The sequence below is a fragment of the Anas platyrhynchos genome, chromosome 35 (genome assembly GCF_047663525.1).
Source record: "Anas platyrhynchos isolate ZD024472 breed Pekin duck chromosome 35, IASCAAS_PekinDuck_T2T, whole genome shotgun sequence".
Taxonomy (NCBI): Eukaryota; Metazoa; Chordata; class Aves; order Anseriformes; family Anatidae; genus Anas; species Anas platyrhynchos.
The window spans coordinates 525,632-550,240 of NC_092623.1; the positions used below are offsets into that span (position 1 = coordinate 525,632).

Consider the following 24,609-nt stretch of genomic DNA (forward strand, 5'->3'; position numbering starts at 1 on the left):
TATTCTATTCTATTCTATTCTATTCTATTCTATTCTATTCTATTCTATTCTATTCTATTCTATTCTATTCTATTCTATTCTATTCTATTCTATTCTATTCTATTCTATTCTATTCTATTCTATTCTATTCTATTCTATTCTATTCATTTCCACCCAGAACATGAAGACCAGCTTCTTGTAGAGCCACCTTTTTTCCACGAAATCTCTCAAGAGCAAATGTATTAGCCTAAAATGTGTTTGGTAGACAGTTTTTTTTTTTTTTTTTTTTAAATGTAATTCTTCTTTAGTTACCTAAGGTAATACAGTGTAGTCGGTTAAAATATAAATAAATTATACTGTATCTTTTTGATTTCTCCCTCATTCCCCCAATTCCAGCCCTGTCTTATGCTTTCTGAGCCAAAAAAAACCACTTCTGTGGTTTAATGATATGAATTATTGCTTGTTTGATCAAACAATGTTTTCATTCTACCTTCTGTGCTACTTTCCCAGGAAACTGATAATTAAAAGAAGCCAGCTCCCTAGAATTTCAGACATGGCAATGGAATCTGCTCTAATCAGTTCAGTCCCTACCACTGCATCTCGTTTTGCCTTACTACAACTGGAAAGTGATACTGATTCAGAGCCTGGAAAAGGCAGAAGTGGCCGACGTGCTGGTAAATCTCTAGCTTCAGGGTGTAGATCTATAAATGTGAAGAAAAGAGAGAAAAGAAGAAAAAGGAGAGAACAGCAGCAGAGTGAGGCCAATGATGTAAAGGGATTATATTTTCAACAGTGAGTAAGGTTGTTGTCTCATCAAGAGTTTTTGCTGTCCCTGAAAAGTCATTGGTTTTGGTTTTCCCTGTGAAAGAAGAACTACTTAATCGCAGATTACATCTTTACATTGTCCTGTCTTATGTTTCTGAGAAGTACTTACACGCTTTAGGGAACTGAAGCTGGAAATACACCTTTTTGTTTCAGTCATTTCACAGCTTAGCTTTCTAAATGTCTCTTTGTTTATCAAGTCTTTAGGGTGGAGTAAGCTCTGTGCACTTACAAATTGCTAAAGCAGTGTTCCATGTCATGAATGGGACCGACTCGGTCTTATCTGTTGTTTTTCATATACAAATCGGACAGAATCCGTTCGCGTTTTGCTCCTTGAGCTCTGTCGGCATTGTGTCTACAGATGTGTCTGTGTGTGGACGTGTGCCTGGGCACTCCCGGCGGCTGCTGGGCCAGCAGCTGCGAGCAGTTGTGAGCGTGGCTCGCCTACTTGGAGACCGCTTGTGTTTGAGGGAAAACTCAGCCTTTACTGCTGAGCTCCACCGGAGCCGTAAGGAGACGCTCTCCTCCATGACGAGCGCGGCGATGGAAGCCGCATTTCGCACCCCTGCTTTGACCACAAGCAGACGGCCCCCTCCACCCTCCCCAGGACTCGAGGGCGAGCTGTGCGCGTCCCTGGGGGCCGGGGGCTGCCCCCCGGTGTCCCCTCACACCCACCCCTCAACCCCCGCTCTGCCCGCGCCCTCCTGCCGCGGGGGGCCGCTGTGCGCGGCGGGGCGGCGCCGCCGAAGGTTGCGGCCGTTGCCTAGCGAGGCGCTGTCACCAGCAGCGCGGGCGGCCCAGGCGCGGCCCGCCGGCCCCTCAGCCCGCCCGGAGGCTGCCTCCCGCCGCCCGGAGCAGGTTTGGAGCGGGGGCCGGGGCTGGGGCTGGGGGGAGCCGCCCCACAGCGCCGCTGAGCCGGCATTTTGCTTGGTGTTTGTTTGAGGAAGTAGGAAATGGGATCTCTCCCCTCCTCCGCCCCTCCCCTCCCGCGACTGGTTTGGGTGTCATTTTGGGAGGGGGGGGCAGGGGGGGGAGTCAGTAAGTTTTCAGTATGTGCTCGTGATTGCTGTGCCCTTTCTGAAATGAGCAGGATTTCAGGCTCTTGCTTCTCTTTCTTGGCTTCCCTTTGCTCTGTTCTGTACAACAAGGCTTTTTGTCAGCTTCCAAAGTTTCTCAGCTCTGAATGGACAAGCCCTCAATGCAAATGGGTGTGAGTGAAATGCCAAAACTCTTCTCTTTGCAACCACAGAAGACTTGTGTTTCAATCTGGTTGCATTTTCATGCAGGCTGAATTTGATGTGCTTAGCTGGTGAGTTCTGCCAGTTGGGTAACAGCAAAAAGGCTGCGTGGGAGTTGAACAAGAAGGAAGTTCAGCAAACTTTCCTTTGCATGGCAAAGCCGCCTTGACTGAGAATCAGCAAGAGCAGAAGATGTGTTTGGGATCCGGCAGCATTTGATACCCATCGAGGCTTTGGAGTGTTTCTGGTAGACATTTGTAAAGAAATCCTATTCGATGCTTCTTCTTGTGCTTCAGAATTAATAGATGGGGGGCAGTATAAGGAACCATGGTTGCTGAAATATATAACTAATAAAAAATAGTTCCATATGGGCATAAAGAGACGGATTAAAATCAGAGGAATGCTTGGTGTGTAGTAATCACAACTATTTAAAATCATACCCACCATGTAAGCAACACGACAGCTTTCTGTGCTTCTGAAATTCTAAATACTTGGCCCTTGTAAGCAGAAGATGGCTTTCAAGCACGTGTGTGTCTATAGGTATAAATTCAGGATAAAAAGGTTTTGTTTGAATAATTTCTGTTGCCTATGCATCGGTACTGTAGCAGTGAGAAAATAAGGTTCATTGTAAGTCTATGCTTTATCAAGAGTTCATTAACAAGATCTTACAATATTGTTGCTTCATCCGGCAGTATAACATCCAAACAGAAAGTCTGACCACTTTCAGACCAAAGGTTAAGTCTGCTAGCTTAGAAGGTAATAGAAGCAAAATTAGTTTCTGCACTGGTTTAACAGTTGTTAACATATCTGCTTTTTTATCACAGTTCCTTTCCAGGGTGTAATGATGCTTATGTATTCTTTGGGAAACTCTTCAACATTCTGTTTCAGCAGGGAGTTAATTCTTTATTATTTAACTCGGAGAACATTTTTTCTTAGGTGCAGAAAATTGCAAATGAGGTGAACAGAGGAATTGTAACAGATCTCGTAATGACTTCCTGAATACTGAGTGGGGAGCACAGAGATGGAGGCCGGCATGGAGGAGATCCTGGTTAAAGTTGCAGTAAGGGTCAGACCTCTGCTTTCCAAGGAAGTACTTCATGACCACCAAGCATGCGTGAGATTAGTCCCAAATACACAGCGAATAATCATTGGGAAAGACCGTGTCTTCACTTTTGATGTTGTATTTGGCAAAAACTCAACCCAAGAAGAAGTTTATCCAGTTTGCATTAAACCTCTTCTAGTGTCTTTGGCTGAGGGATATAATGCTACAGTATTTGCATACGGACAGACGGGTTCTGGGAAGACTTACACCATTGGAGGTGGTCACATTGGTACGTTGTAAAAAGTCTTTTTTTGTGTGTGTGTGAACAATGTAGTTCTGCAAATTAAGTATTTAATACATAACAGATGATGCTTGAGAATTTTTAAGAGATAATGAAAAAATGTATAGCAAAAAAAGACATATATATTCCAAAGTTTATGTGACGGTTGTGTTCTAAACACAAATTCTGTGTCCGTTAGGCTATACCAAAAGTATGAGAGAAAAAAAAAAATAAAAAAAAATTAAAGTGCTCTTTCCCATTCTCTATTCTAACAGGCAACTTACACTACTTTCTGAAACACAGTGCTTTAGAAATTTTGGCTACATTTATCCTACTTAGAAAGTATCTGCTTTAGGTAATTGTATGGAGCAAACTCACTCTTGGACTTTTTTCAGAGTCTGACAAAGAGATTTCATAGATAAATTTAATGGAATAGAATCCTAGAATGGTTTGGGTTGGAAGGGACCTTAAAGATCACCCAGTTGCAACCCCCTGCCACGGGCAAAGATGTCACCCACTAGACCAGGTTGCCCAGGGCCCCATCCAGCCTGGCCTTGAACACCCCCAGGGACGGGGCATCCACAGCTTCTTTGGGCAACCTGTGCCAGTGCCTTGCCACCCTCTGAGTAAAGAATTTCTTCTGAATATCTAATCCAAATCAACCCTCTTTTAGTTGGAAAGCCATTCCTCCTTGTCCTATCATTACACCACCTGCCAAAGAGTCCCTCCAGAGTCCCTCCCCAGCTTTCCTGTAGGCCCCCTTTAGGCACTGGCAGGCTGCTGTGCCTAAAGCCTCTTCTCCAGGCTGCACAACTCCAACTCCCTCAGCCTGTCTTCGTAAGAGAGGTGCTCCATCTCTCTAAGTATCCCTGTGGCCCTCCTGGACTCTCTCAAATACTTCCACGTCCTCGTGCTGGGGGACCCAGAGCTCCAGGTGGGGTCTCACGAGAGCAGAGCAGAGGGGGACAATCACTTCCCACCCCCTGCTGGCCGTGCTGCTTTTGATGCAGCCCAGGATATGGTTGGCTTTCTGGGCTGGAAGCACACATTGCTGGCTCAGGTGGAGATTCTCATCATCCAACACTGCCAGGTCCTTCTCCTCAAGGCTGCTCTCAATCTGTTTTCTGTCCAGACTGTAGTTGTGCTTGGAACTGTTCCAGCACAAGTGCAGAACCTTGCATATTGGTCTTGTTGAACTTTATGTGGAATTCAAATTTTGCTTTTTTAAAGGCAGATATCTGAAACTCTACTATTCGACTTACTTGGTATTTCCAAGTCAGTGTTTCTCAAACACCTGAGACTGGAAACTACTATTTTTCTGTATTAGTTCGCAGAAGAATTCTTCAGCTTCTGCATGTATACAGTTTTGCTTTCTGACTTTCCCTGAAATCCTGTATCACCAGCTCTGGTTATCTTCCCTTCCATATCGAGAAGTCACAATTTGTTTGTCTGTTCTGCTGAAGAAGAGAGAAGAAGTGGAGTAGCAGGAATTAGAAGACTATCTGGATTTTTCTTGGTCCTTGATTCTGAATTTGAAACCCTGAAAATTATGTATTCGTTCTTTTTGCATAAAGGATTTGAAGTTTTATCATTAATTCATTAGCAAGTTCAAAATATTTTTTTCTTCTAGCGTGATTTTTTACTAATTTAATTTTCTTGTAGTCTCGTACCCGCAGAAAGTAGTAAAGTTCTGTATCATTTCCATGCATTTCTGATCAACAGAAAAGCAAATCTTTACATGAAAACTTGGGAAAACTGAGCTCTTCCTATTCCTTATTATATTGAGTGATAAACCTCGCAGACTTCTCTTTAGTTTTAGTCTTTGTAATTTGTGTGACAGAATGACTGCAAGTATCTGTGACATCTGTGTTTATATTTTAGCATCATTTTCAGAGGATGAAAAAGGCATAATCCCACGGGCTATTCAGGAGTTATTTCAGCATATTTCTGAAAACCATAACATCAATTTCCGAGTGAAGGTATCTTATATAGAGGTTTACGAGGAAGAACTTTGAGATTTATTGGAGTTGGAGACCTCTGTGAAAGATTTACATATCTGAGAAGATGAAAAGGGAAATACAGGTAGGATTTCAGCTCTAGAACTTTGTGCATTTGATTTCTGTTGTGTGCACAAATTATTGTTTCCACCTCTTGAAAAGAGAGCTTACCGATGACTAATACTAGATGAAGTCACGTTTTCAAAATATCAGTTCAGTTTAGCTGATCTGAAGCAGCCTTCATTTGAGATTCCTATGAACAATATCAATGTTCCTCCAGAAGCAGCATCAGGTGGTAAGGTAGTACTGTTACTGTTTCTGCAAATTCAGCATAGAAACACAATTGTGCATGATTATTCAGTTGAATGAATGCTTTAAGATTAAGCCTTTGCTTCTCACTTCAAAGTTATATTTGTTAAGCTACTTATGCTGTAAATATCTGCTTCCATTCCACTAAGAACTATGTTCTTAACATAGGCTGGGAGTCACTTTTACTACAAACTTTCAAAATTTCTGTCTTTTTTTTTTTTTTAACTGACAAAGTAAGCTTTGAGCTAGGTTTGCTCATACTTTTTTTCTAGATAGCACTAGGTTGCAAATTGCATAAGACGATGTGTAAACACCTAAGTGTATTCTGTGTATTCTGTTTACAATACTGTTTCAAATGGTGTGACAAAATACACCCATATATTCTATTTCTGCAGGTTTCAGATGTGCTATACTTCATGCTTTCCACATACTGTTTTATTTTATTTAGCTATGTGCTACGACCTTATAATAATGCAGGCTTGTATGCTTCTGTGATTTGTGTTTATAGATTGACTCTTCATAATTGCAGTAAACTTTTACTGAAAAGTTTAAAATTAATGTAATTATTCTGATTTTCTTTTGGTGTTTGAAGTGATTGTTGGTGCTAAGGAATTCCAAGTAGAATGTGCAGATGAAGTGATGAGCCTGTTGGAAAGTGGCAATGCAGCTCGTCACGCAGGCACAACACAAATGAACGAACACTCTAGTCGATCACATGCCATTTTTACTATCAGTATTTGTCAGAAACAATCTGCAGAGTCTCAAAAAAAATAGTGATCCACAGGATTCATCTTGGAAATCAGTCCAGATGATTGCTTCAAAGTTCCATTTTGTGGATTTGGCAGGATCAGAGAAGGTGACAAAGACTGGAAATACCGGTGAAGGATTCAAAGAATCAATTCAAATCAATAGTGGTTTGTTGGCCTTGGGAAATGTCATCAGTGCTCTTGGAGACCCAAAAAGGAAAAGCGTACATATTCCATACAGGGATGCTAAAATCACTCGCATTCTGAAAGACTCCCTAGGAGGGAACGCCAAGACTGTCATGATAACATGTATAAGTCCATCCTCATCAGACTTTGATGAATCTGTAAATTCGCTCAAATATGCAAACAGAGCCAAAAACATTAGAAATAAACCAGTTGTCAACTACAACCCTGATCAAGACCGGATTGATGAAATGGAACTTGAAATCAGATTGCTCCGAGAAGCTTTGCAGAACCAACAAGTTGGTAATCAGTGTTGACATGACTTAAATCAAGAAAGAACCCGAATCAGTTTGCTAGAAGAACAGCTCACCCGGCTTCAAGCTCAGTGCTTCAGCTACAGAAACTGTTTGGACGAAGCCTTCCCATTCCTGGTTGATTTGAATGATGATGTTAGCTTAAAAAGCAGGAAGCTCTCACCGTGCAGCAAATTGACACTGGAACTGGCACCATGCAAGAGCCCCATCATATCACAATTCTTCAGCTGAGGAGAGAACTAAAGAACTGCCAGGTATTTCATTCTAAGTTGATTGTTTAGGTACCTATGAACAAATCAGGAAAGCTAATGTGTCTGTCTTGTAGGAGGAGGAGATAGAGTTCCAACAAGTTAGAATTTTATAAAATCAACCTATTTTCATTTTTCACACTGAATTCTGGTAAGCCTGTAGATTGTTACCTTGCAATCGCATACACAAATTCTGGCTTTTCTTGGTTCTCATCATCCTAAATTACAGCTCTGTTATTTATTCTTCATTTTTTTTCTCTGGCTTATTGTAAAGCTCTGCTTCCCAGGTTCAAAACAGTGTAAGAGCTGGGTTTAAACTGAAAGATACCCAGGTAAGCATGCCATCCACAGCTAGGAGGAGATGGTTAGGGAGATGCTAAAATAAACAGGGCAATAAAGGCTCTTGAGCAGCTCTTAAGAGTTGTATTTACTTGAAAGATATAGGTTGTACAGAAAAGATAGAGTTGTACAGAAGTATCTGTCTTTAGAATGGTAAGACATAGTGTGTCTATACTTTGCATTTGGCTCCTAAAGGTTTTCTGGAAGGCCAACTACATTTGGAAGTAACCTTCAATCACTATTGGATCACTTACCCAGAAAAACATCTGAAAAAAAATAACATTATAATTTCTTTAATCTTTAGGCTCTTCTTTGAGATGAAAAATGAGGAGGGCCATCCTTATTTTTTTGTTTGAGAAGTGTATTAATATTATGATTGATGCTGAGATTTTACAGCCAAATCTCACAACACACCGAAGAAAGTAATTGGATTTAAATACCCACTTTGTAAGGTAGTGTTGGTTATGGGTCCATTATTTCCTTTGGGAGAAAGAAACTTGTCAAAACAAAATCAATAGATGAGAAACAGAAGTAAAGAAACGACTGGTGGAAACCACTTTTGAAGGGAGCAGCTGATTCCCCAGAGGGCCATGCTGCCATAGCCACAGGGACCTTGCCAGCCTAGAAAGGTGGGCTGACAAGAACCTCATGAAGTTCAGCAAGGGCAAGTTCAGAGTCCTGCACCTGAAGAGGAACAACTGCAGGCACTAGTGCATGCCGGGGGCCACCCTGCTGGAAAGCAGCCCTGCAGAAAAGGAGCTGGGCGTCCTGGTGGCCACCAAGTTGAACATGAGTCAGCCATGTGCCCTTCCTCCTAAGAAGGCTAGTGGTTTTGTTGGCTGCACTAGGCAAAGTGTCACTAACAGGTCAACAGATGTGATCCTTCCGCTCAGTGAGGCCACAGCTGGAGTAGTGTGTCCAGTTGCAGTTGCAAACTGTATTTTGTGGTGCGTTATACACAGCATAGGCAGCCAGTCAAAAGAGGTGATTCTCCCACCATATTTAGCATTGATGTGGCCTCACCTTGAGTATCGTGTGCTCAGGGGCACCCCAGTTGAAAAAGGATGTGAAGATAATTGAAAGTGTGAAGAGGAAGGCAACAAAGCTGGTAGAAGGGCTGGAAGGCAGGTCCTATGAGGAGAGACTGAGAACACTTGTGTTGTCCAGTCTGAAGAATAGGAGGCCAAGAGGCGACCTCATGGCTCTCAGCAACTTGCTGAGGAGGGAAGGTGCTGGTCTGTGCTGCTGGTAACTGAGGGAAGAATGCATGGGAATGGCACAAAGCTGTGGGGGATGTCCAGTTCACGCTGGACATCAGGGAAAATTTCTGTACCATGAGGATGGTCAGACACTGGCACCGGCTTCCTAGTGAGCTGTTTGGTGCCCCATGCCTGTCAGTATTCAGGAGGCATTTGGGCACTGCCTGCAATAACATGGTGTAACTTTAGGTTAGTCCTGAAGTGGTCAGCCAGTTGGACTTGATGATCTTTGTAGGTCCTTTCCAACTTCTCTACTGCATTCTGCTTGATTCTGTTCAGTTCCGGGCTCCCCCATGCAAGAGGTTCAGGGACATAATGGAAAAAGTGCAGCAGAGGGCCACAAAGATGCTTAAGGGACTGGAGCACCTCTCCAATGAGGAAAGGCTGAGAGAGATGGGACTGTTCAGTTTGGAGAAGAGGAGGCTCAGTGGGGGATTTTAGCAATGTCTTACAAATACCTGAAGGGAAGGTGCAGTGAACGTGCAGCCAGGACAAAAGGCAGTGGGCATATACTGGAACACAAGAGCTTCTAGGCAAACATCTGGAAGCACTTGTGTACTGTGTGGTGGCCGTGGCTGTGCACTGGAACAAGTTGCCCAAAGAAGTGGAGTCATCCTCTGAGACCATCAAAAGCCACCTGGACATGGTCCTGGGCAACCTGCTCAAGGTGGCCTTGCTTGAGCCAGGGGTTAAACCAGGTGACCTCCAGAGGTCCTTTCCAGCCTCAGCTGTTCTGTGATTCTATGGTGGGAGAATTTGCCATATATACGTCACAACTTTGCAGTTCCACTCACATCTTTGAACAACAAATAAATATATGTATGTATTTAATTTTCCAACTTCAAGAATAACAATGCCTGCTTTTCCACTGGCTGAATTTTCCTTTTATTATCTAGCAGGCTCTAGCTATGGATGAAGAAGTATTCAGCCAGAAGGATCATGAATTGAAGATATTGCAGAATCAGATAAAGACATTAATACAGGAAAATGAAGAGCAACTGGAATCTTTAAAGAAGACTGAAGAAAGACATAGATTATAGGTATTTTTCCTCTGGCATATATTACATATATCTATATCAAACCATCCGTCCACTATAGGAATGTACTCATGATTTCAAGACAGATCCTTCAGAATTTTTTTGGATGTAAACACCTACCAGTCTTACAAGCACCTTGTTTGAATTAGAGCTGTATTCCCTAATGAGCTGAGATCATCTAGTGGGTGAATCACAGTACTGTGATTCCTGAAGTTTGTGTATCAGCCTAACTGTGCCACAGCCTTCCTGTATGATATTAAGTGATTCATTCACCCTCTCTTTGCTTCCTGCCTTCCTCCAGATCTGTGTTGTTGCTAAGTTGTTTCAGGACGATTCATGATTTAGGACTTGAAAGGCTTTAAAAGATTGTTTAGAATCTCAAAAAGACCATCAAGTTCCTACAGAATGCTTTAATTGAAAGGCTGTGTAGAAACATGCTTTGTTATATCTTTATTCAGTGTGAGAGTAAAGTATTGTTGCCTTTTGACTTTTTAAGACAGAATTTCATCCTAGTATTCTGAGAGTTTACTATTACAAGAAGCTGAGTGACACAGTGGAAACACTGCTTGCCTCCTTCCCTCTCTAGATCTTGTATATGCTAATGAAATTGTAATGGGTAGTAAGTGAATAGCATTTCAAGATCCAGGAGACCATATATAGGATAGTTGATAGATCTGACTTTATAGGATGATAGATCTGACCTTTTTTAAAGGGAACAGCATAAACATGGCTAGTTAGTACTCTTCTCCTTTTTCTCCTTTTTCTCCTTTTTTTCCTTATTCTCCTTTTCCTCCTTATTCTCCTTTTCCTCCTTTTCCTCCTTTTTCCTCTTCTTTGCTGATGGCTTGGGGAGAGTCAATGAATGAAAGGTAAGTACACTGGTCACCATCTTTTCCTTCCCTCTGTAACTTTTTTTCTGTTCTGTCATTTCTGGATAGTCTTTTTTTGTGTGTTTTCCTTTTTTAACCCATACTGCATATTGTCAGCTTATTAGACTGAAACAATCCATGCTTCTAATACACATAGATGCTTATATACGATTATGCTTATAATTGTATCCTATGGAGGATACGAGGCAGATGTTATGAACAGAAACAGTTGTACTGTAGGCAAAAGATCGCAGCTCTCACTGTTACTTAAAAACAGAAAAATCAGTATAATAATTAAATCAAATGCTTGTGTCAAATGGCTTAAAGTTGTATGCACAGGAAAGTGTCATTTCAATGATACATGACAGAATAAGAACTGTAAAAGTAGCATGTAAATGTTTGTACCCATGTATTTATGTAACAGGTTATGCACTATGGGGTTATATGTACAAGGGCATAAGGGACAGAGTCTTATAGGGATTAAAAAAAAAAAAAAGTTGTAAGGTGGAGTTGCCCATTACTACTTCCACAATCATAAAATGTATGGTATTGACATATATATTCTTTTTGCTATGACACAGAAATATTATGTATTGTATTCCAACAAAATGTCAATTTGTGGGGCATTGTCTATGTATGGGGAAAGGACTTGCAGTCTAAGAAGATGAGAAAAAAAGAATAAATAAAAAATATATGATTCAAAGTAGGAGAATGCATACTTTAGTTAACTATCTCTAGCTGTTATTCAAATTTCCTGTTGGTAGGCAAGATTTTCGATGTATTCTGAAAGGAACAGAGAAGACTGAAAATTGTATGGTCTTGGCCTTATGGATAAATCAGTTCAGTGAAGATATGTAATTTTGAACAATGCACAGAGATTGCTGTAGGAAAGGCAAGTAAGTTCTTCAAACTAGCATTACCGACAAATTTGAGGCTGGGTAGAAAAGAAAGTAACGGTTGATACAGGGGATCCTGGGGTCACGTCCAATTTTATGAATGTTAATTAATAAAAATAATCTTTCAAGTTGGACCACTCCAAGAGGAAGAGGAAGCCTACATGTATGTACATTTCATTCTTTAAACTCAGACCATGTGCTTCATTTGAACATTTTTCTTGAATTACCGTTTTATTTATCCATGAACACACAAATAAGGCAAGCAAGGGCTGATAAATATGTCATCTACTTCTCACTAGATGTCTAAATCTAGCTGACATAATTTATATAGGACAGGTCCTTTAGAGACAAAAATGTCTCAAAAAAATGATTGGAGTTTGGGGAGAGGTAAGATTCTACCTGTCATGCCAGAGAATTTTCAGTTTGTTGCAGAATTTGCCTGTGCACTGCAGAAGAATTTAGAGTTAGTGAATGATATACAAGAAGACTGACCTTTATAATGAATTTAGAAAGGTATGATGCAAACCTGATGATCAGCAACCGTTTTTGTTTTTGTTTTTTTCATATGAGAATGAAGAAATGGTGGAACAGCAAATCCTTATTGATCAGCTAAAAGAAAAATTAGAGAAGTTTATGGTTGTGAAAACTTGGGACTTCTCAAGTGCTTGTGGAGATGGGCCTGCTGTTACGGCATCTGCAAGAAGGCCATACAGTGTCCCACTCACAAAGAGTCTGCTACACTCGCTTTACCCATCTTCGGGGACAGAGACACGAAAGGTAAGGTCTACCTAAGCATTACATTTTTTTTAACAGTTATTGTTCAATAGTTCTATTGGGCGTGACAAATTATGGTGACCTCTTGTCAGCTGCTGTTTAGCTTTGAAGCATTTTAGCATTGAAGACTGAAAAAGTACTTTTGAATGTCTTGCAACACACGCTATGTCCCAGTTGTCCAAAATCTATGGGCTTACATTTTGAATCCCAGAATGGCTGGAGTTTGAAGGGACCTTTAAAAATCATCTAGTCCAACTCTGCCATGGACAGAGACACCTTTCACTAGATCAGGTTGCTCAAAGCCCCATACAAATTGACTTAAAACACAGAATTTATCACAGTCATAAAGCTGTAGTCTTTAGTGATCTTTTTGTGCAATGTTTAACAGTTCAGATAGGAAGCATTACCAAAATGAATGATTATTCTGTACTGATAAACTGAACATTTTGGGTAATAAGTTGGTAACAGTACCTTCTTTTGCACTTGGGACAAGTGTTCTAAGCAGAACCTTCTCTTGCAAAACCTTCTGGTACACAGGTACTCAGAAATATTATTTAAACACCTGCAATTCTGCATACAAGGTCAGGTAGTGAAAGACTTTTAAACTGAAATACTATTGGAATATCAATAAAGAATTACTGAACTATTCCAAGTGTTTTTTTGGTGCTTTTTGGCAGGTGTATACCAGTCCCCCTGCTTTTTCCCTGGCTCGGATGATGGCAGGATTCCGTGCTCGTAGCCAGATGATACTGAGCTACATAGAAGATCAAGATGAAGTCCTTCACTGCCACCTCTCTATCAGAGTGATGAAGAGAAAGAAAATACAGACAGTCAAAAGTAATTTATTTTTTTTTTTCTCATTTAGGTAATTTTTTCTTTAACTTTTGTTACAGATAAATATATAGCAAATATAATATTACTGCCTAATCCTACTGTAATGTGAGGCCATTTGTGATACTACTTAAAATAAATTTGCAGGACCAACTAGGCATATTATGAAACTAGTTTAAAAACCACATTTTTTTGATGCGATAAAGATTGCATGATCTTTGTTTTGGGGACATCATCCAACAAGATCAAGCATGGGAAGAAGAAGGTGCAAATGCTTATGTAAGCTTTCTCAGTTTGGCACTCTTCTCTTTAATATCATGTACTTTATATAAAGTTAAAAGAAAAAAAAATCCCTTTGTGTTTAGAATGTATCATGTTTTCCATTCTTTCTTAGGCATTCAATAAACCAAAAATGGACACGAAAACAGGCTTCTCTGTGCTTTCCCTTTGAGCAAAGTGACATGAAATGTCAAGTTGACAAGTCCAGCTTATGTGACAAATCTGTGCCACAGACTGATACAGCCACAGGTAAAATGGAAGTCATGAGAGTAAATTGTGTTAGATATAGTACTAGAATATGCAATAATGTCTTTATCACATGTAATTATTTTTCTCATCAAAATGTCTTTATTTGCTACAAATACTTTTTTCATTATAGCTCAACATAAATTTATTTTTTAATTATTTTCCTTTTCCCTTTTCTGAAATTGACATCAGTGACCTTAATGTTTGAGTACTACTTACTAGCGAGAAAGCACTTGACCTACAAATCTAGTACTAGTTCAAGAAAAGGAAACATGCTATTATTTCATCAGAGATGCACTGAAAATGCTTAAATTAAATATGTTTTTTCTCTCTCAGATTAGCATTCATTAGCATTCTTTAAATGCTAATGCATGCTGTCATTTCCGTATTTAGACGGCAGGGAAAAGACTCTTTGCAATACTCTCTCCTTTTGGCTCTTTCGCTTCATCTGTAAGAATTCTATACATACTATATTTCAGATCACTGTCTTTTGGCTAAAGAGTGTATTCCTTTTATTCCATTTTTATTCCTTTTTTTTTTGGTTTCCACATTGCTTTGTTTTCTTTCAAGGTGAAGAAATCGACTGCCTCCAGAAAAGTCATGTTTTTAACATGCAGAAGTTAAAGAATTCAGAGTTGAGACTCACTGAGGCCAAGCAAAAAATGGGAGAACTTGCACTTAACATCAAAATGAAAGAAGAACTTATTAAGGAATTAGTAAGAACAGGTAAGTGACTGAAAAATTGAAATGAAGACATTCAGAAATAAGCAAGAAAAAAGACACAAAACTTCTGAAGACCTGCATGTCTTAGTTTTTGGGTAATTTTCTTCTGTGGGAATACTTCTGGTAACTTACAGTTTCCTAACTTCTATGAATTACTTGCTATGAGTGCATTGAAGGCTGCAAATTTTTATTGTGTCCTACTCAGCTGTGATCTGCAGATTTGTTTGTTAAATATTTTTTTGTGTTTTGTAGCTTATTGTGTTTGTCCACCTATAGTGTAATTTTTCACGTATGCTTAGTGCAACTGATCTCTTCATGGACATGTGTTTGTCACCCAGTGTCTGGGATAGGAGAGAAGATACGACACTGTGCTGGGAATGCTTTCATTGCCATCATAGCAGTAGAGAAGCAGGAGTCAGAAGTGGATGAGGGAAAAGGTCAGTGTCCCTGTTAGCCTATATCATTACACACCTGTCCTGATATATATATGCTTGCCAGAAACTTATCATTGTGATGACCCTAAAGATCTGTGCTTACCTGTTTCAATCACACTCTTCTAGTGTGTACATATTCTCCTGAGGCAGTCTTTTGGCATTGAGAAACATTGTGCGCCCCCAGTAACAGTACTCATGGAATCCCAAACAGAGCAAATCAGATTGCCCGAACAGGGCAAATCAGTAGAAACACAATCGAGAGTTTTTTGCTGATTACCAAGTTGAAAGCTGAGAAATATGTAGCATATTCTTCTGGGGAACAAACAAACAAACATACAAACAAACAACAAAAAACATAATAATACAGGCAAGCTATTTTGTCAAGGACTGCAGTAGGCAGAAAATTTTCACTTGATGTGGCACTCAGGTGTTACTTTCTTTGGTGACATCAGATGATTTATGAAGAGTTCAGATTTAAGATTCCTTTGTTCATCTATATTTCAGTGTTATAAGGGAGCTGTTTGTTTAGGTTTGGAAAATGTCTCAGAAATTTTTGGTTTAATCAGGATGAAGTAAGTAACGATTCAATTACAGGTTTAAGTGATACATTGCAAATTATTATCTTGCTGTTTTAAAACTATTTGGATATGATGTCTTTAAGGTAAGGATGCAGAGTGTGTAAGCAGGCAATATTCTTTGAAGATAACTAAACCGGAACAAGAATCCGAGCAGGCCAAAATGGAACTGGCCGAAACTCAAAAGCAGCTTCAGGAGCTGGAGAATAAGGAGCTGAGAAAGCCAAGCTGCAAAGAGAGTTCCGAAAGAAGATGGATGCAGCTAAGCTGAAAGTGCAGGTATTTCCAATATGACCATTAGGATTTGCAAATTCCTGTCTCAGCATCACCTTTGAAATCCGTACACTCTGCTTGTGAAACTCTCACCAGCTTCACACAATTGAAGCTAGTTGGATTGAAGTAGCCAATGAGAACCTTCACACAGTTATACCCACTACTATTTAACAACTAAGTAGTTAGATAGTTCTGTCTTTGATGATTTTACGAAGGCTCAGAGACCTTAGAGATAATGTGTGATTGTTGTGGCAAAATGTAGCAAGTCTTGCTCACTGTCCTAACTCAGTGAAATAGAGAATTAACCTGAGTCGGGTTTTAGTTTTAAGTTTTCCTGTTGTTAAGCTGAAATTTTCCATGAACATTCAGGCCTTACAGAAGAAGAAGCAAGACACTAAGAATCTGGCTTCTCTATCTAACCAAAGTGAAAAACGAGCGATAGAACTTGAGCAGAACGTGGCTCAGATGAAGCATCAGCAGACCCTGCTAGAGAAAAGACTGCGTGAGGAGAGTGAAAAAAAAGAAGCAACTAGAAGCAGAGCTTCTGCGGGACCAGCTACAAATTAAAGTAGGATTCTTTCTGTTTCCTTATGACAAAGAATAAGATCAACCAGTTTGACCTTTGTTTTCCCAAAGGCAATGTACTATACTACCAGATTTTGTCCTTTTAAGTAATTGCTTACTTGACACTGAAGAAATTGTGTATAAGTATTTTCACAGAAATCTTCATTCTTCCTTTCTCTTCAGCTATTTTTTTGAATGTTATTATGTGATGTCTAGCCCTGAGTTGCAATTTTGCATGTAAATTAGTTCAATATTTCTGATTTCATGATTGTGTAGATTCTGTCATTAAATGTGTTTGAAAAACACACTGACTGAGGCAGAAAGAAAGTTTTGTTTGTTTTTGTTTAGAGGAACTTCAGCTTAAGATGGAACAGCAACAGAAGATTCTTAAAGACAGAGAGATTGCTGCATTTAAAAAGAAGAAAAATAACTCGGTGTGGACTTTACAGAAATCAGAGGTAGCTAATCTATTCCAAATCTGTGTGGACACTGAAAAGAAAGGTGTCTTTATTCACCCCGTGTCATCTTTGTAAAGCGTTTGGAAGAAGAGTATTCCGTCCTCCCTCCCCTGTTTTTTTTTTTAAATTGTTATTTTTTTGTTGTAGCAAAAACTGAGACAAGTCAAGAAGCTCTTTAACTGGTTTTGAATGAACGAAAGGAGAGGGCTGTAATGTCTTTGTTTTTTCTATGACTTGTCAAAGGTAGTAATGCAGATAGCTGGAAATTCAACGAGTTTGGTTGTCTGGTAGGTTTGAAGGTGATTCTGATGAGCTCTGTTATAAATGTTGCATGGTTTGTTTGTTTATTTCTTTTCCCATCTGACAAATATGACAAATGGCTATGGTTTTGGTTGTTCATGACAGTGTTAGAATAGTAGGTTTCCTGTGCAACAGTGCTACCTGCATGATTTCAGAACTAGACATTGGAACATGAGAGTTTCATGAGTTAACCAAAGTCTTTAGAGGTGAAAATCAATTTAAAAAATGAAATAAAAGCAACTTCTTAGCCATACCAGCAATATGCCCACTGATAAACCATTGCTTCAGAAGAGACTTATAATAGACTCTGCTAGCAGGATCAGAACTCCCATTTTTTCTTTCTTTCAGCATCAGAGTTTCTCATCACGATGTGTTTTTCCACAAATCTTGGTCTTGGGCAAGAATCATGCAATGAGGATGGGCTAGCTGATTTCTTGTGGTACCTTTCAAACTTAGTTGTTGTCATTCTATATATGACATCTATTTCTATAACTGTTTTTAGGAAAATAATACATTTCCTTAAAAGCATCTGATAAAATTGTTTGCATAAGATGTAGTAATATAACATTGCTGAGCCTCTCCTTAAGTCAGTCCTATTTCTGTATTATCCTGAATCAGGATTCTGTTGAACACTTAATGTTAAGAATTGAAATGTTGATTTCTCACGTTTTATCAGTTACTCTAAAAGAGGAAAAACATAGTCATAAAATTCTGACCCAAATAGTCCTCGTTAATGCTCTCTGGATCTCTGTTTAAATTGTAGAAGTTAGAAGAGCAAAAGAAATGGCTGGATGAAGAAATTGAAAGAATTCTGCAACAGCACCAACAGTTAGCGGAACTAGAAGAAGATTTAAAGAAAAGAGAAGCCATTGTAGCTAAAAAAGAAGCATTATTGCAAGAGAAGAGCCTCCTAGAAATCAAGAAACTGAGATCTAGCCAGGTGATTTAAGAAATAAAAAAAAGAAAGAAAGAAAGAAATTTAACACAATTGTAGAGCTGCCTGAAAAGACTATGGGAGGAGGGCAGCCGGATAACAGAAGAGGTTTAAGCCATGCAACTTGTATCTCTAGCGCTGCCATTACATTATTGTGTGGCTTGATCAAATGAACATTTTAAACATGAATAATAGAATGTAATAACCTTTATTTACATGATATCCCCGAAATTCTAACAACAAAACAAAATCTGACTTCCAAAGTTCTGTTATTGCAGCACATTAAATAACGATATCTAAAAAATTGCTCAGTGCCTGCAAAGTAGAGAACATGGCAGAGAAACATTCTGTATTATTTACTTTGGCTACTGAGAAACAGAAATTGAAATGTCATTGCCACCGTAATGACTAACTCATGTAAGATATGTAGAAAACTGCACATTGCTTTTCTTTGTTTTCTTTCATCTTTTGATTAAATAGTAAATTTTATGGTAGCTGTCTACTTAGCCTAAATGGCGTCCCTTTACAAGAAGTAGACAGGTCTTCCACTTTAGGATGCGACAGTCTCATGTACATGTTTATGGGGAAGGAGTTTTATACTTACGGTTTCTTTCATTCTTCCTCTTATTTCTTTCTCTCTCTCTCTCTCTCTCTCTTTTTTTTTTTTTTAAAGGCTTTAAACAAAGATAGTATGAAATTGTCTACTCGCTTAAGTATGCTGGACCAGGAATTGTGTGATAAAGGTATGCAGCTTCAGGACAGCACTACTGAAGATAAGACAGACATTCTGGAAAAAATTCAGGTTCTTCAGAAGGAAAGGGATCAGCTACTCAGGAGAAGAAATAGTGTGGATGAGAAACTGAAAGAGGGTAACTGAAAAGTGTTGTCAGCTGAAGTAAGTAACTATCTCTGAGATACATCAAAGTTTTAGGCAATGTTGTATAATAAAGTATTCCAATCATGACCTAAAATGTCTCCCAGTATTAGACAGTAGAGAATCAAGGAACTGAGGTTGGGTGTTTTTGTTAACAGCCGACATGAAAGTACTGCTATAATGGCACTACTTCCATAACAGGGAACAACATATACTTTCAGAGGAACTTACTTACTTTATCTAGAGTCCGGACAAATGTCGCTGGCCTAACAATTCTATAATTAGAAATAATGAAACAGGATGTCCATCAATTTATCTTAGGCAGCTATTTTCCTATCAGGACATAAAACAAGGTGAAGTACTCTAATAGTGATGTCCCTTGATTTTTTTTTTCATAGGCTTTTGTGAAAGACCAAACCTCACCTGAAGGCCTCCATATAGTTACAATGAAAATAAGCCATATTATGGATGTTACACACTTGAATTGATCAGTATAATTAAGTTGAAGATTGAATAAATTGATGTCAAATACACAGTTTTGTTTTAGGTCTTGAGAAGCAGCAGTTGGGGCCTATTACTGAGCTGATAGCATGCCAGAAAGAATCCTATTTGCTTCACTCCACAGAATCTTCTGCAATACTTCAGGGCGTGAATTTCTGCCACCTTCCTGCACAGATAATGGTCACCAAACTGCTTACAGATCTGATTGGTTTATTAATCGCTAATTAGAAAAGTAGTTCAACTGAAAAAGTAATAGAAGTCATCAAATTGTGGGGAGGGGAAAATGGAGGAAGAATAGAATGTAGGCTTTTGTGGTGATGAACCATTTGTTTGAACTCTGGTCTGTGGAAGGGATATCAAGACATTTCCTGCTTGCTCCAAGCAGGTTCTAGATTTGTACTCTTCCTCTTATTTTTCCCATTCCATTCTCTGTACTACTACTAGTTAGTCTTGCTCTTCAATTTAGATTCACCTTTGAGAATGAAGTTAATGTCTTATGCACACAAAGGTTTGTTTTGTACTTTTTTTACAATCTCACTCCTGTGTTTCTGTGTAGGAAGAACATGTCCTTTTGCAGCTGGAAGAAGGAATTGAAGCCCTGGAGGCTGCTATTAATTACAAGAATGAAAGTATTCAGAGTCGCCAGTACTTGCTTAGATCCTCTTCACAGATCCTTTCACAGAGTGAGGATAATGGAATAGGAAAACTAGTTTCCTTGTCTGCTGATGAGCTCAGAGCTATCCTCTTCAAATACTTTAACAAGGTTTGCTTTGGCTAATGATCAATATTTTAGCCTATTACCTGTTATTGCGCTAAATAGTTAAATGAAATAGTGTCAAGAAGTAAAGTCAATTTAATCCACTTTCCTTGAAAGCCTGCTTAGGTTACTCACATCTGTTGTTAATTTGGATATTTTGCATCTTGACATCAACATAAAAAAGGATGCTTTTCTATTACTTGTTTGTATCTTGTTTTGGTGTCATTAGCTTAAAAGGTGTTGCAACTCTGGAAATTTCCTTGCTCCTTTCCACTGCTTTATGCTGCTAACTTCTCAAGTAGCAACATATTTAAACAGTGGTGTCGTATTGAAATTCTTCCCACCTGCAGTCTTTATTAACCTCAGGATAGTATTTCTTTTTTCCAAATCCATTATAAAATCTTTCTGCAAACAAGCGCTTACCACCATATACTGAAGAATCGTAATGACACCTGGAAACATAAAAAAGAAATGCATTAGGACTTGGTGTCTCTCTTTGCCCATGGGTGAACCTTGGGTGATTTTGTGAACAAGTTGTCTGTGGTACACAAATTGGCAGTTTTCCAGAAACAGGAAAAAAACTCTTGTATCAGTTTAAGTTCTGCACAGGGCATTAAAAAATCCACTAGTCCATGTGATCAAAATCTACAGAGCTCAATTCTGAAGTGTGAACTCGTGTCAGCAGGCAAATCTGTTTCCAGTATAAGCTTACAGCTTATACAGACAATTGCTTTTGTATCCATTCATCTATTAAGCAGAACTGTAAAAGCATTTGTTGAAATGGTTTGATAGAAGTGTATTAGATTGTCTTAGATTGTTGGCCTGCGAGAGTCTGAACGTAAATTACAACTGCAGACTGAAGAACAGGAGATGAAGGTCATAGACCAGGAAAATATAATACGTGAATTGGAATCTGCACTTGAGCACATCAAGTTGCAGTGTGACAGGCAGCTGACGCTACAACACAGAGAACATGAGAAAAAACTACAGTTGATACTGCATCATTTCAAGGGTGCTTGTTTGTTTTCCAAGGGGAATTGTACAGCAGATATTATCTTTAGTCACTGTTGAGAAATACTGTGTTTCATATGAAAGAAAATAGAAGGTATGAGGTAGAAAGATAACATTTTGGCTGTTACTAATTCTGATGTCGTGTAGGATGCTGATGAACAGACACAAGGTGCTTGTATAAAAGAAAAAAGCTGACCATTTTTAAAAAACGGTCAGAATTGTCACATTTTTATATTCAATTTGTTGACATTGGAAAGGTGAAAGATAGCAATCCCCTTGATCTTTATCCTCTAAATGCTCCTATTAAAATGGAGAATTGGGGTTGGCATGGGCTTTTTGCTCCTCTGTCATACTAGTTTAAATGTACACCCTGAAAGCAGAGTGTCAGCAAAATACAGGACATTCTCTAGCTGGGCATCTTGATTTTGGCACAGAGAAGTGAAGTGAAGATTTGATTCTCATACTAGTTTTACTTGCCCTAGAACAAGATGGTGAAGGTATTGCAGAAACCTTGAAAGAGTATGAAGTAAAAGTCCAGCAACTGGAAAAAGACTTCTTTTATTCTAGAGAAAACCAGCAGAGAGCTGAAGAAGAAATTGAAGGGCTTTTTTGGAGAGTCACCCCATCAACTAATGGCACCTACTAAATGTAAGTACATGATCTTAAAATGCTTTTGTGTTTGTCAGTAGATCATTTGAGGGGTAGCAAACAGACAGAAGTATATCAGATAGACATAAAACTCATATTTTTACTGAACTAACTCTTATCCAGGAAGGTACTACATCTCCCCACACTTGCAAAGGAGAGACAACATCAGTTTGTAATAGAGGCAGTGGTATAACACTGTTCTAAATTCGTGTTTGGTTTTCTGTGGATTCGAGCATAATTTCAGAAGCTACAGTCTCACACTGTTGTGGTTGAGAAAACGGTATTTTATGATCTGAAAGACTCTGAATGGCATTATAATTAACAAATGTGTAATATGCTATGCTTTTAGATGCCAGTATTTTAAACAATCAACTTGATTTTGCTGCCAGCACTTGATTTCATAGAAGTTATTTCTTGGAAGATTGTCAATGAGGAGGTCCATACTTCCAGTTAACTAAAATCATTCTTTATTAAGGTTAAAAGACCTAGATATTTGTAGTAAGAAGATAAGCTTCCTAATGTGATCTATGCTTTGACCAAAAAAAAAAAAAAAAAAAAAAAAGGACCAACAAACAACTATGAAAAGTTTTTTTGATTGTTCCAGGTCCTACTAACCACAACTCAAACTTAAAATGAAGTAGTTCTAGTGTAGAAGCAAAAATGGTTTAATCATTGTCATTATCTTGGTTGTCTTACACCTCACACTGCCACCACCACCACTTCACACGCACAGTGCAGCCTTCTTGGCCCCGTGTTTCGTCTTAAGGCTCAGCGTGACTCATTCTTCCTCTTAACTGATGGTTCTATTTCGTCACACTTGAGGTAGTGCCATGTCTTTGTAACACGTAGATGCTGGTCACATATGCATCTGTTGCTACCAGAGTGAATTGAGGTTTAGCTCTCCAGGCAGGATAATAAGCCTAGAGGTTCATTACTCGAAAGTATGCTGTGGCGGTGTGAACATGAATATTGCACAGGTTGGACTGTAAATGAGCATGGGGAAGATTATTCTGTGTCTAATACACAAAGAAGCTTGTAGTCCAGGACATGTTTTGCTGTGACGAAACATCCATCGCAGCCAAACTGTAGCGAAATGTAGAAGGGTGAATGTCCCTGTGAATTTCTAACTTTTTCAAATCCATATGTTTGTAATGTTTGTAAGAAGCGCTCAGTATTTTTGTATAATTACCTTTAGTTATCTTTCCTCTGAATATATTTTGGGGCATAATACAATGTAATAAAAAAGTGATGAGCTTTAAAAATAACAAAAATCCCTGTGTACATTAAAGTCACATTCAAAGACTATGTTTTGTGTGTTCTGCTACTGAAATTGCAGACTACTTTTGAAAATACGAAGAATTTCATATTTTACTGTCATGGTTCAGTTGTTTTAAGATTGCCTAAATTGCAAGTTAGAATGGTGAAGCTTGTATTACAAGCAAAGAGCCAGCGGAAAGTAAAAGACACAGTCTTTTACTTCCTCGTCTTTCGGGTGCTTAACATACAATGGTGCTAGCTCAGACCTAGGAATCACCAGTCTTTATCTTGTTCCCTGTCTCAAGTCCCCCCTTTTCTTGAGCCTAAGCAAATTCTTTGGCTTATTACAATCCTTCTTGATTAAAAGTTTTCATTAAATTCTTACCAGTTTTGACTTGGTGCTTGTTTCAGTTACACTTCCAGGTATCATAATCTAGTCCTTCATACAGCACCAAAATGCACATTGTACCACTACACAAGTCAAGACTACTACTCTTAAAAAGAAGATCAGGATTCCTCTAAACGATTGCTTAAGCCAAGAAAAGTTGGGTAACCAAAAGGTTATTTTGTTGCATAATTCTCGAAAACCCCAGGAGGTGTCATCTTGAATTACCTTACGTAATCACCTTAGACTAATCACCTTATTACCGTAGTCTTTCCCCAAATGTTTTCGTGCTCAGTCTCAATTCCTCCTGCCTCATTTACACACATACAGCAACTAATATTGATTAAAGTGCATCCTTCCCCTTGGGAGGCAAATAAAAGGTCTAGTGCCTAAAACATTCTTCTTGATTTGTTCTACTTGCTTGCACCAAACTGTAAGATGTTGTTGCAAATATTGGTTTCCTAAATGGGTTAGATCTTCTCCTTTGTCCGGCATTTGGTAAGGCCTGCCATACAATATCTCCAAAGGGGCTTAGTTTGACCAAGTTTGCTCCTGGGGGATGGATGGAGCCCGTGGTAGGGAGCCGTGTGGGAGCAGTGCTTGAGGAGCTGCTGCCTTTGGCAGCCCCTGCAGGCTCACTTCGGGAATCCCGTGTGAGGGATGAAGTTCTGTGTTTTTTGTTTTGTTTTTCTTTTGTTTTGTTTTGTTTTGTTTTTCTGAAGAAACCGGGTGTTTAAGAAGGAAATGCAGAGTTGCCTTTGTTTGGCACTCGATGGTCTTGAGGTCTCTTCCAACGTAGACATTCTGTGATTCTGTGAAGTCACAAACGCCAAGGCATCACACTGGCTGGCTCTGCAGCACAGATGCCAGGAGTGCCGCTTGGCATGGCGGCGGCGGCGCGGTGCCCCAGCCCCAGGCCCGTCCCAGCCCCAGCGCACATTGCCCTCCGCTCCCCCATGGAGCCCCCCGCCGCCTCAGCAGCCCCGCGGCGGACGCCCCATGGCAGAGCCGCCCCCGAGGAGAAGGAGCCCGCAGCCCTCTGCCCACACCGCACCGCACTGCACCAAGCGCCGCGCAACGGCTGCCACCACCGCGGGGGCTCCTGGTGTGAGTGGCAAGCGGTGGCAAGGGGGGGCTGCGCTTCCTGAGTCGAGCTGCTGGACACCGGCTTGCCTGGGCAATTGCCCATGTTGCTGAGGAGGCAACAGAGCCAAAGCCCTTGGGGCT

At 39.6% G+C, this 24,609-nt stretch overlaps 1 pseudogene; it reads left to right on the forward strand.

Moving 5' to 3' along the window:
• The first annotated feature begins 1,501 nt into the window (after window positions 1-1,501).
• Window positions 1,502-24,098, forward strand: LOC140000940 (kinesin-like protein KIF27; annotated as a pseudogene).
• The last annotated feature ends 511 nt before the right edge of the window (window positions 24,099-24,609 follow it).